This window comes from Callithrix jacchus, chromosome 2, assembly GCF_049354715.1.
Source record: "Callithrix jacchus isolate 240 chromosome 2, calJac240_pri, whole genome shotgun sequence".
NCBI classification, from domain to species: Eukaryota; Metazoa; Chordata; class Mammalia; order Primates; family Cebidae; genus Callithrix; species Callithrix jacchus.
In genome coordinates this window covers 205,179,342-205,190,431 of record NC_133503.1, presented here as the reverse complement: position 1 = coordinate 205,190,431, position 11,090 = coordinate 205,179,342, and positions in this window count along the sequence as shown.

Genomic DNA, 11,090 nt, shown 5'->3' with positions numbered 1-11,090 from the left:
GGTGTAACTGCATCATCCAGAAGGAGCTGGGAACGGTGCCAGCAGCCACAGGTGCACATTCAGGAAGGGGATCACCAGGGCTGAGATGTGTGCCAGTTTTGGTCACTGCCATCTGCTGGGCCTTAACTCCAGATTCAGGACCTGGAGCCACTCCCGTTGTGGAAGCAGAGCCTGGCTCTTGGGGTGGCAGATTGAGGAGTGGGCCCAGCCCTTGCATGTCAGTGCAGTTAAGGGATCTTCTCACCAGTGGGCACAACCCTAACAGCTCCCCACCTCCACTCTCCAGGAGTCAGCTGGGGGGCCACAGTGCCACATGGCCCTCGTACTCACAAGTTCTTCCAGAAACAAGTGGAGCATTTTAGAACAGTTGGGGTGGAGTATAACAAATGAAGCCCAAGACTCCTCTGAGAGGAAAGGCAGCGCATGAGTCAGGGTTCCCCAGAGGGACAGAGCTAACGGCACAGATAGATATGTATGTAAAGGGGAGTTTAGGAAGGGTTAATTTGCATGATCACAAGGCCCCACAACAGGCAAATTTCAAAACTGAAGAACCTGGAGTCTGATGTTCGAGGGCAGGAAGCGTCCAGCACGGGAGGAAGATGTAGGCTGGGGGCCAGGCCAGCATCTGCACATTTTTCTGCCTGCTTCTATTGTAGCCGTGCTGGTAGCTGATTAGATTGTGCCCATGTAGACTGAGGGTGGGTCTGCGTTTCCCAGCCACTGACTCAGATGTTAATCTCTGACAATGCCCTGGTCCTGGGATCAGTGCCTTGTATCCTTCAATCCAATCAAACTGACACTCAGTACTAAGCATCACAGTCTGGAAGACAAAAGGTTCAGAATTCTCGCTGCAGAAGGAAAAAAACTGCCGAACCTTAATGGCCGAGCAGGACATGGCTCGGAAGGCGTGACACAAAGCTCCCTGCAGTTGTGGAGGACGAGTGTGTGAGTGACTGCTGTGGACCGCGGCTCCCGTATCACCCGGAAGTCTTGCCAGGACACCAGGGTCAGGGAGGTCAGCCCTGTGGGGCCCGCACTGCACAGAGGAGCTCTGCTGAGTCCAGACAGCCCAGGCTGTCTGAGTTTGTGCTGTTCGATTTGCTTGACAGATAAAATCAATAGATAAATGATAAACGTGCCGTTTCATTGATACCACTTCTGAAATCACACTTGAATTCTGGAGGCCGCTGGCTCGTGTGTCTCAGGCGGGCCCACTCAATGTGGTGGGGCTCTGCAGTGACGGGCTTCTCAGGGACTCATCGCAGGGGTCAAGTTCCTGAAAACAAGATACCTGTGGAGGGAAGACTGGGCTGTGACCTTGAAGTCCTTCAGGCGATTAGCAGAGTGGGAATTCAGGGAGTTTCACGCCAGCAATAGGGTGAGGGTTGTGCTTGGCTGTGTGACCTCTGCAAAATGGGGACGAGAGAGCAACGGACAACGAAGGACTCGCCCAAGCTCAGAGACCTACCCCAGTGCAGCCTCACGAAGAAACAGAAGTTGAAAACGGCAGTTTCAGTATAGAAATGCAACTTTTAAACATGTTCATTCTAATAGCTTTTTGATAGAGTTCTTAGGATTTTTTATGCACTTGATTGTGCCGGCAGTGAGGAAAGACAATTTGCCTATTTTTCATCTGTCCGCTTTTTTTTCCCCCATGTTCTTGGCTTGCTGCATAGGCCAGGACAAGCGTGAGGTGGAATAGAAGATGCTGAGGGGGACACTTGGCCTCTAATGTCTGTAAGCTCTGGAGCCACGTGCCACTTTCATCCAAGTACCAGCTTTAGGTTTCACAGGTTTTATCTGTTGTTTTCTATTTTAATTTGGCACTTAACTTTCTTTTCTTCTTTAATTTGTCCCTTTCCCAGCTTCTTAAAGTGGAAGCTGAGCCCCTTCTCTGAGAGCTTTGTCTCAGCATTGAAAACATTCTTTTTGCCCATCGTGTAGCTGCTGCCCACAGACAGATGTAAACGTGTGACTTTTCGCTCATCCTGTTCAAAATATATTCTAATTTCCCATGTAATTTCTCCTTGGACCCACGGGTTATTAAAAAGAGAATTATTGCATTTCCAAATATTTGGGGATTTCCCAGGTAGCTGTCTGTTACTGACTTTCTCTAAATTGGTTGTGGTCAGATAACATATGCAGTATTATTTTAAACCTTTTAAATGTATTGAGACTTATTTGGTGGCTCAGCACGTGGCACGATCTGGAAAGAATCCTGCAGTCAGATGCAGTGGTCTCTACACACCAGTCAGCTCTTGTGGCCTGTGACTGATTTTTCTCTCCCCTACTGTCAACTGCTGGGAGAGAAGTATGGGAACCTCCACTGGACGTGTGAACTTGACTGTCTCTTCTTCCAGACCCGTCTGCTCCTACAGTGTATTCTGGAGCTGCTGGGGCGCAAACATGTGGGACTGTTGTCTTCATTGTAAACTGGTGCTTTCTCGAGGGATTTCCTCTCTTATCCCCTGTTCTGATGTCTACTTCGATGCCAGGTCAGCCATGCTGGCTTCTGATCAGCATTTACATGGTATAGCTGTTTCCATCCCTTGACTTTTAACCTATCTGTGCTCCTGTATTTAAAGTGAGTTTGTGACAGCATGTAGCTGGGTCTCATATTTTTATTCAGTCTGACACACTGCCTTTTATTTATTCACCATTTTTGCCATTCATTGTTCTTTGTTACCTTTTCCCTCTTTTCCTGCCCTCTGTATGAGTTGAATATTTTAAAGTATTCTATTTTATCTCTGCTACGGATTTATTTCCTATATATTTTGTTTTATTATTTCCTGGTTGCTGTAAGACTATCCTGTCTGATGTGGAAGCCACTGGCCACAGGTGGCTGCATAAATTAATGAAGTTCAATTTCTCTGTCACCCTGGCCGCATCTGAAATGCTCACATGTGGCTGTCGGCCGTCACACAGGTCCTGGAAACTGTTCATTTATCCGTCCTCTTTGCTTCAGTGTGAATATATTGTCTTCAGGTTGACGATATTTTTTCTCCCTACAGCATCTGTTCTGCTGTCCTGTAAGTCCGTGACATTTACATTCTGTGTAGTTGACTTTTCGTTACCAGAACTTCTGGTTTTTTGGTATGTCTCGCTTTTTACTTGTATTCATGCTTTCCTTTATATCCACCAGCATAAAACAAGCGTTTCTCTAAGCTCCGTCATGTCCTTGTGTTCTCATCTCATCATCTTCATCCTTCCTGGATGAATTCTGCTGACTGACTTTTCTTTCCTCCAGTTTATATATCACAGTTGGCTGCTTCTCACACCTGATAATGTGTGACTGGATTAGACATTGTGACCTTATACTGCTGAGTGCCCGTTTTGTCTTCCTTTAGAGAGTGTTCCGCTTCGTTCTGGCAGGCAGTTAGGCTGCTTGTGGGTCCATGTATGCCCGTGAGGCTCCTTTCAAGCTTTGTGGGGAGGTCTCAGGTCGCTTCTCCACTGGAGCTGCTTTAGCCCACTTTGAAGACGCGGCTCCTCCGGGTGTCCGCTCCGAGCCTCGTATGCTCTTGCTCTTGGTATACGCCGAGCCCGCCTCTCTCGGGCGGCAGGACCTGGAGTGCCTCCTGCGCTGTGTAAGCTCAATGGATCACTTTGCTTACCCACTTCTTAGGACATCATCCTCCATCTCTGTGGGTTCTGTGTCCGTGGATTCCGCCAACCACAGACTGAAAACATTTGGAGAAAAAACAATTAAAAATACAAAATGCAACAGTAAAAACAATACAAATTTAAAAACAGCATAACCACTATTGACATAGCATTTACACTGTGTTAGGTGTTAGCAGTGATCTAGAGGCCATATAAGGCAGCAGTCCCCAGCCTTTTTGGCACCAGGGAACCAGTTTTGTGGGAGACATTTTTCCACCAACCTAGGGTTTGGGGGTGCTGGGATGGTTTTGGGATGAAACAGTTCCACCTCAGATCATCAGGCATTAGATTTTCGCAACAAGCACCCACCCTAGGTCCCTCGCATGCACAGTTCACAATGAGGTTCACCCTCCTGTGAGAATCTAATGCTGCTGCTGACCTGACAGGAGGCAGAGCTTGGGAGGTAACACTCACCTGCCGTCGCCTGCCGCTCACCTCCTGCTGTGTGGCCCGGGGGCTGGGGACCCCCGGTATAAGGTACATGGGAGGATGCGTATATGTCATAAGCAAATGCTACACCACGTTATAGCAGGGATTTGAGCATCTGTGGACTTGGTACTGGAAACCCCTGTGACACTGAGGACCAGTTGTAGCTGTTCTTTTCCCAGGAGCTGTTTCTGCCCAGCCTTGAGGACTTTTATCCCATTCATTCACAGGTCGAGGTGCAGCCTGATCCCCCAGAGGGCCCATGACACTGCTGGAGCTCACTCTCTGGTATTGTGTCCCCCACGTTCCAGCAGCCCTGTCCTTGCTGAACTCTGACCTCTGTGCCTCCTCTGGAGGGACTGCTGGGCTCTGCTTGCCCCTCTGCATGAGACCAGAAATCACATCCAGGCAGTGCGATGGTAGGACCTTCCCGTCACAGGCCTGTCGGTGCTGCCGGCGTCTCCAACAGCTTTTCCGTGTGTCTGCCCTGGGTTTCTGGTTGTTGCTGGCAGGGAGGTAAGTCTGGACTCTGGACTTGCATGGCTAGGAGTGGGAGCCCTCACTGTGTTTTCTTTGGTGAGATGATGGCGTTTCCGGGTGCACTTCCCTCCACCTTCATCCTCAAGCTGGCCTTGCTCATGGTCACTGTGGTGGTCAGCAGCCCCAGGGCTCCATGCTTCCTTGCTCGTGTCTTGGGGTGGAGGAAGGAATGCTTGAGACCCCTCAAGCTAGACAGGCCACCTGTGAGTCCAGAATAATGCACACCTCAAGTCCCTGGACCAGCCAGCATCGGTGACCTACAGCCCTGGGCCTGAGTCTGGCCTGTGCCAGGTGTGGGGACACAGCAGCAGCCCAAGGTGTCTGGGTGGCTCCAGGGTGGAGCTGGTTCCATGAGCAAAGTTTTCCAGATACAGCCACACTTGGTTTGGATGACAGCAGCAGGCTCAAGGGGCTGAGACAGAACCAGAGAGTGGGAGCCAGGACTCCTGTGTTCCTTGGCTGACCTCCCAAACCTCACTGATTTCAGGATGGTTGACACTCAGAGGCATGGTGTCCATGTGCTGGCCGAGGAGGACTCCAAACCAGCACTCCAGGGCCAGGGCCAGGGCTTCTTCCTGATGCTTCAGAGGGGCCTGGGAGACTCCCCAGCCCAGCTCAGCTCCTGGGCTGTTCCTGGGCCGTCCTCCCTGCAGAGGGTCAGAAGACTCTGGGGAGGTCTGGGACATGGGGGGTTGGTGGGGGGGCGCGGGTACTGGTTCCAACAGACCGGGAGCCCCGAGGGTGGGGCTTCTGCTCGCAGCCCGGTACTTTCTCCATGGAGAGAAGTGTGCAGGTGGCCGTCATAGTTGGTAAATACCTGTGACCACAGAGACAGATACTGGTAAGCAATGCTCACAGTGGCCGTGGGCAAGTGCTGGGCACCTGTTCCTCAACATGGCCTCAGAAGAGCTGCCATCCAGAGGTGCCTGTGCTGTTCCCTCCCAGCCCCTCTGCCTCCCATGGCAGTCAAGGCCCCATCCTGCACCGTTTGCCATGGCGTGCACAGGGTGATCACACCTTTCCCACTATGCCCTGTGGTCACAGGTCAGGGACGAAGTCACGTCCTCAGGCCTCAGGCACACCACTGCTGAGGCCACAGTCCTTAAGGAAGGCCCCACCAGAGTGGCCTTCGGATGTCCAGGCAGTTCTGGAAGGAGCCCAGAGCTGCTGCCCTTGAGAGGGAGGTGGGTGCCCTGAGGAAGGGCAGGAGAACGGGGTGCTGGGGGGCTCTAGGGCAGGGCCAGCCCCATGTCCGCATGCATGGGCCCAAAAACCAAAACCAACTTGCATCCCGGCCACCCAGGCCCTCCCAGCCAATGCCCAGCCCTTGGCACTGCCACCTGCGAGTTAGGACAGTGACACCAGCCGGAGAGCACATGGGATGCACAGGTAGTTCCTGTGCCCCCCACAGGAATGAAAGAGGGGTCTGAGGGCTCTCTTGCCAGAGATGAGGGGCACCCTATGCTGCCCAGGTCCTAGAACCCAGGTGGAAGGAGGAGGCCTGGGGACTGAGGGGAGGAAGGAAGAGACAGGAGCCTGCCGATAGACAGGTGGACCAGGATGGGCAGCGAGGTCCGGAGCCAGGCGGAGATAGGAAGCGTGTTCTGATGATTCTTTCTTTCTTTTCCTTTTCTTTCTTTCTTTTTTTTTTTGAGACAGAGTCTCACCCTGTCGCCCAGGCTGGAGTGCAGTGGTGCCATCTCAGCTCACTGCAACCTCCACCTCCCTGGTTCAAGCAATTCTTCTGCCTCAGCCTCTGAGTAGCTGGGACTACAGGTGCCCACCACCATGCCGGACTAATTTTTTGTATTTTTAGTAGAGACGAGGTTTCACCATGTTACCCAGGATGGTCTCGATCTCCTGACCTTGGCCTCCCAAAGTGCTGGGATTACAGGCGTGAGCCGCTGTGCCGGCCACATTCTGGCCTTTCTGCTGCAGCAGGACTTATTTCCTCACCCGCTAGAGGGCGGTGCCGCTCCAGGGACGCACCGTCGGTGCAGCTCAGCCGGCGGCCCCCGGGCCCTCCCCTGACCCTGCGCGGACTCTGCCGCCACCTCAGCGCCGAGTCTGAGTCCCAGTGTCTGTCGTGGTTGAACCTTTCCCTTTCCTGTGAGTCCCCTGTGACTGGACACCTTCTTTCTCTCTCCCCGCCGACTTGTCATTTATGACTAAAACCCTCGTCTCATCATTTTTTACCAAAACCTTTCTCCGTCACCTGAGTTATTTAATTTGGATTGAAACCTCTTTTTATAATATTCATAATAATCATAAATTATCATTTATGACTGGCAGCTTTCTCTGTCCCCTTAGTTGTCGTTTGTGAGTGAAATCTTTTTATCTTTATCACCTGAGCTGTGATTTACGGCTGGAAAGCTTTCTTCTCTCGCCTGGGCTAGCTGGAGTGGAAGGCTTCTCTGTATGACCTGAGCTACTTACGACGACACGCTCCGTCTCTAGCACCTGAGTTGACACTTATTTATGACTGGCAACCTTCATCTCTCTCACCTGCTATCATTTCTGACTGAAACCTTTCATTCTCTGTCACCTGAAGTGTGACTGCAAAATGTCTTTCCTCATCATCTCGTTGTCATTCGTGACCTACACCTTCTTTTTCAGTCATCTCAGTTCTTTATGACTGGACATTTTCTTCCTTCATTGCCTGAATTATCATTTATGACTAGTGTTTCTATCACCTGAATTGTCATTTATGACTGGGAACGTTTATGAAGGAAACCTTTTCTCTACCACTGGCTCTCTTTGTATTTTTTAGTAGAGACAAGGTCTTGCTATATTGCTCAGGCTGCTCTTGAACCCTTGGCCTCAAGCAATCCTCCTGCCCCAGGCTCCCAAAGTACTCGGATGACAAACGTGAGTGAGCATGCACAGCCTTACAGAGCATCTCGTCCTCATCATCTGAGTCCCCGTGCATGGCGGGCAGCAGCCTCACAGAGCACCTCGTCCTCATCATGTGAATCCCCGTGCATGGCCGGCAGCAGCCTCACAGAGCATCTCGTCCTCATCATCTGAGTCCCCGTGCATGGCCGGCAGCAGCCTCACAGAGCACCTCGTCCTCATCATCTGAGTCCCCGTGCATGGCGGGCAGCAGCCTCACAGAGCACCTCGTCCTCATCATCTGAGTCCCCGTGCATGGCCGGCAGCAGCCTCACAGAGCACCTCGTCCTCATCATCTGAGTCCCCGTGCATGGCCGGCAGCAGCCTCACAGAGCACCTCGTCCTCATCATCTGAGTCCCCGTGCATGGCCGGCAGCAGCCTCACAGAGCACCTCGTCTTCATCATCTGAGTCCCCGTGCATGGCCGGCAGCAGCCTCACAGAGCACCTCGTCCTCATCATCTGAATCCCCGTGCATGGCGGGCAGCAGCCTCACAGAGCACCTCGTCCTCATCATGTGAGTCCCCGTGCATGGCGGGCAGCAGCCTCACAGAGCACCTCGTCCTCATCATCTGAGTCCCCGTGCATGGCCGGCAGCAGCCTCACAGAGCACCTCGTCCTCATCATCTGAGTCCCCGTGCATGGCCGGCAGCAGCCTCACAGAGCACCTCGTCCTCATCATCTGAGTCCCCGTGCATGGCCGGCAGCAGCCTCACAGAGCACCTCGTCCTCATCATCTGAGTCCCCGTGCATGGCGGGCAGCAGCCTCACAGAGCACCTCGTCCTCATCATCTGAGTCCCCGTGCATGGCCGGCTGCAGCCTCACAGAGCACCTCGTCCTCATCATGTGAATCCTCGTGCATGGCGGGCAGCAGCCTCACAGAGCACCTCGTCCTCATCATCTGAATCCCCGTGCATGGCGGGCAGCAGCCTCACAGAGCACCTCGTCCTCATCATCTGAATCCCCGTGCATGGCGGGCTGCAGCCTCACAGAGCACCTCATCTTCATCATCTGAATCCCCGTGCATGGCGGGCAGCAGCCTCACAGAGCACCTCGTCCTCATCATCTGAGTCCCCGTGCATGGTGGGCAGCAGCCTCACAGAGCACCTCGTCCTCATCATCTGAGTTCCCGTGCATGGCCGGCAGCAGCCTCACAGAGCACCTCGTCCTCATCATGTGAATCCCCGTGCATGGCCGGCAGCAGCCTCACAGAGCACCTCGTCCTCATCATGTGAATCCCCGTGCATGGCGGGCAGCAGCCTCACAGAGCACCTCGTCCTCATCATCTGAGTCCCCGTGCATGGCCGGCAGCAGCCTCACAGAGCACCTCGTCCTCATGGCCGGCAGCAGCCTCACAGAGCACCTCGTCCTCATCATGTGAGTCCCCGTGCATGGCCGGCAGCAGCCTCACAGAGCACCTCGTCCTCATCATCTGAATCCCCGTGCATGATCGGCAGCAGCCTCACAGAGCACCTCGTCCTCATCATCTGAATCCCCGTGCATGGCCGGCTGCAGCCTCACAGAAGCACCTCGTCCTCATCATCTGAGTCCCCGTGCATGGCGGGCACCTTCCTTCTCTGTTCCCTGAGTTATGTGTGACAGGAAAACGTCCTTCTCTCTCACCTGAGATGCTTGTTTGTGATGCGAGGCTTCTCCCTGTCTTACAGGAGCTATTTCTGAGTGAAACATTCTATCACCTGAGCTAACGTTTGTTTCTGACTGAAACGTTATATCTCTGTCACCTAGACATCCTTTATGACAGAAGCCTTTCCTTCTGCCATTTAGGGCTGTAATCGTCTTTCTCTGTTACCTCAGTTATTATCGCCCCAGACCTTCTTTCCCTAGCACCTGAGTTACTACTGCAGCTGGAAGGCTTCGTCACCTGAATTATCATTCGTGACTGACACCTTTTCTGTCACTTGAGTTATAATTTATGACCAGAAATCTTTCTTTCTCTCACCCAAGTTATCAATTATGACTGGTAGCCCTATTCTTTCTAGCAGCTGAGTTTTATTTATGACTAAAAAGCTTTCTTCCTGTAGCATCACCTATGAATAACTGAGACTGTTTATTAATAACTAAGACTGCCTAGGAATAACTAAGATCCCCTATGAATAATCAAGAGCCCCTGTGAATAACCGAGGTCCCCTGTGAATAACTAAGGTCCCCTGCGAGTAACCAAGAGCCCCTGCGAGTAACCAAGAGCCCCTGCGAGTAACCGAGGTCCCCTGCGAGTAACCGAGGTCCCCTGCGAGTAACCGAGGTCCCCTGCGAGTAACCGAGGTCCCCTGCGAGTAACCGAGGTCCCCTGCGAGTAACCGAGGTCCCCTGTGAATAACCGAGATCCCCTGTGAATAACCGAGGTCCCCTGTGAATAACCGAGGTCCCCTGTGGATAACCGAGATCCCCTGTGGATAACCGAGGTCCCCTGTGGATAACCGAGGTCCCCTGTGAATAACCGAGGTCCCCTGTGAATAACCGACGTTCCCTGTGAATAACCAAGGTCGCCTGTGAATAACTAAGGTCCCCTGTGAATAACCGAGGTCCCCTGTGAATAACCGAGGTCCCCTGTGAATAACCGAGATCCCCTGTGGATAACCAAGGTCCCCTGTGAATAACCGAGGTCCCCTGTGAATAACCGAGGTCCCCTGTGAATAACCGACGTTCCCTGTGAATAACCAAGGTCGCCTGTGAATAACTAAGGTCCCCTGTGAATAACCGAGGTCCCCTGTGAATAACCGAGGTCCCCTGTGAATAACCGAGGTCCCCTGTGAATAACTGAGGTCCCCTGTGAATAACTAAGGTCCCCTGTGAATAACCAAGGTCCCCTGTGAATAACCAAGGTCGCCTGTGAATAACCAAGGTCGCCTGTGAATAACTAAGGTCCCCTGTGAATAACTAAGATCCCCTGTGAATAACCGAGGTCCCCTGTGAATAACCGAGGTCCCCTGTAAATAACCAAGGTCCCCTGTGAATAACCGAGGTCCCCTGTGAATAACCGAGGTCCCCTGTGAATAACCGAGGTCCCCTGTGAATAACCGAGGTCCCCTGTGAATAACCGAGGTCCCCTGTGAATAACCGAGGTCCCCTGTGAATAACCGAGGTCCCCTGTGAATAACCAAGGTACCCTGTGAATAACCAAGGTCGCCTGTGAATAACCAAGGTCCCCTGTGAATAACTAAGATCCCCTGTGAATAACTAAGGTCCCCTGTGAATAACCGAGATCCCCTGTGAATAACCGAGGTCCCCTGTGAATAACCGAGGTCCCCTGTGAATAACCGAGGTCCCCTGTGAATAACCGAGGTCCCCTGTGAATAACCGAGGTCCCCTGTGAATAACCGAGGTCCCCTGTGAATAACCGAGGTCCCCTGTGAATAACCGAGGTCCCCTGTGAATAACTAAGGTCCCCTGTGAATAACCAAGGTACCCTGTGAATAACCAAGGTCGCCTGTGAATAACTAAGGTCCCCTGTGAATAACTAAGATCCCCTGTGAATAACTAAGGTCCCCTGTGAATAACCGAGGTCCCCTGTGAATAACCGAGGTCCCCTGTGAATAACCGAGGTCCCC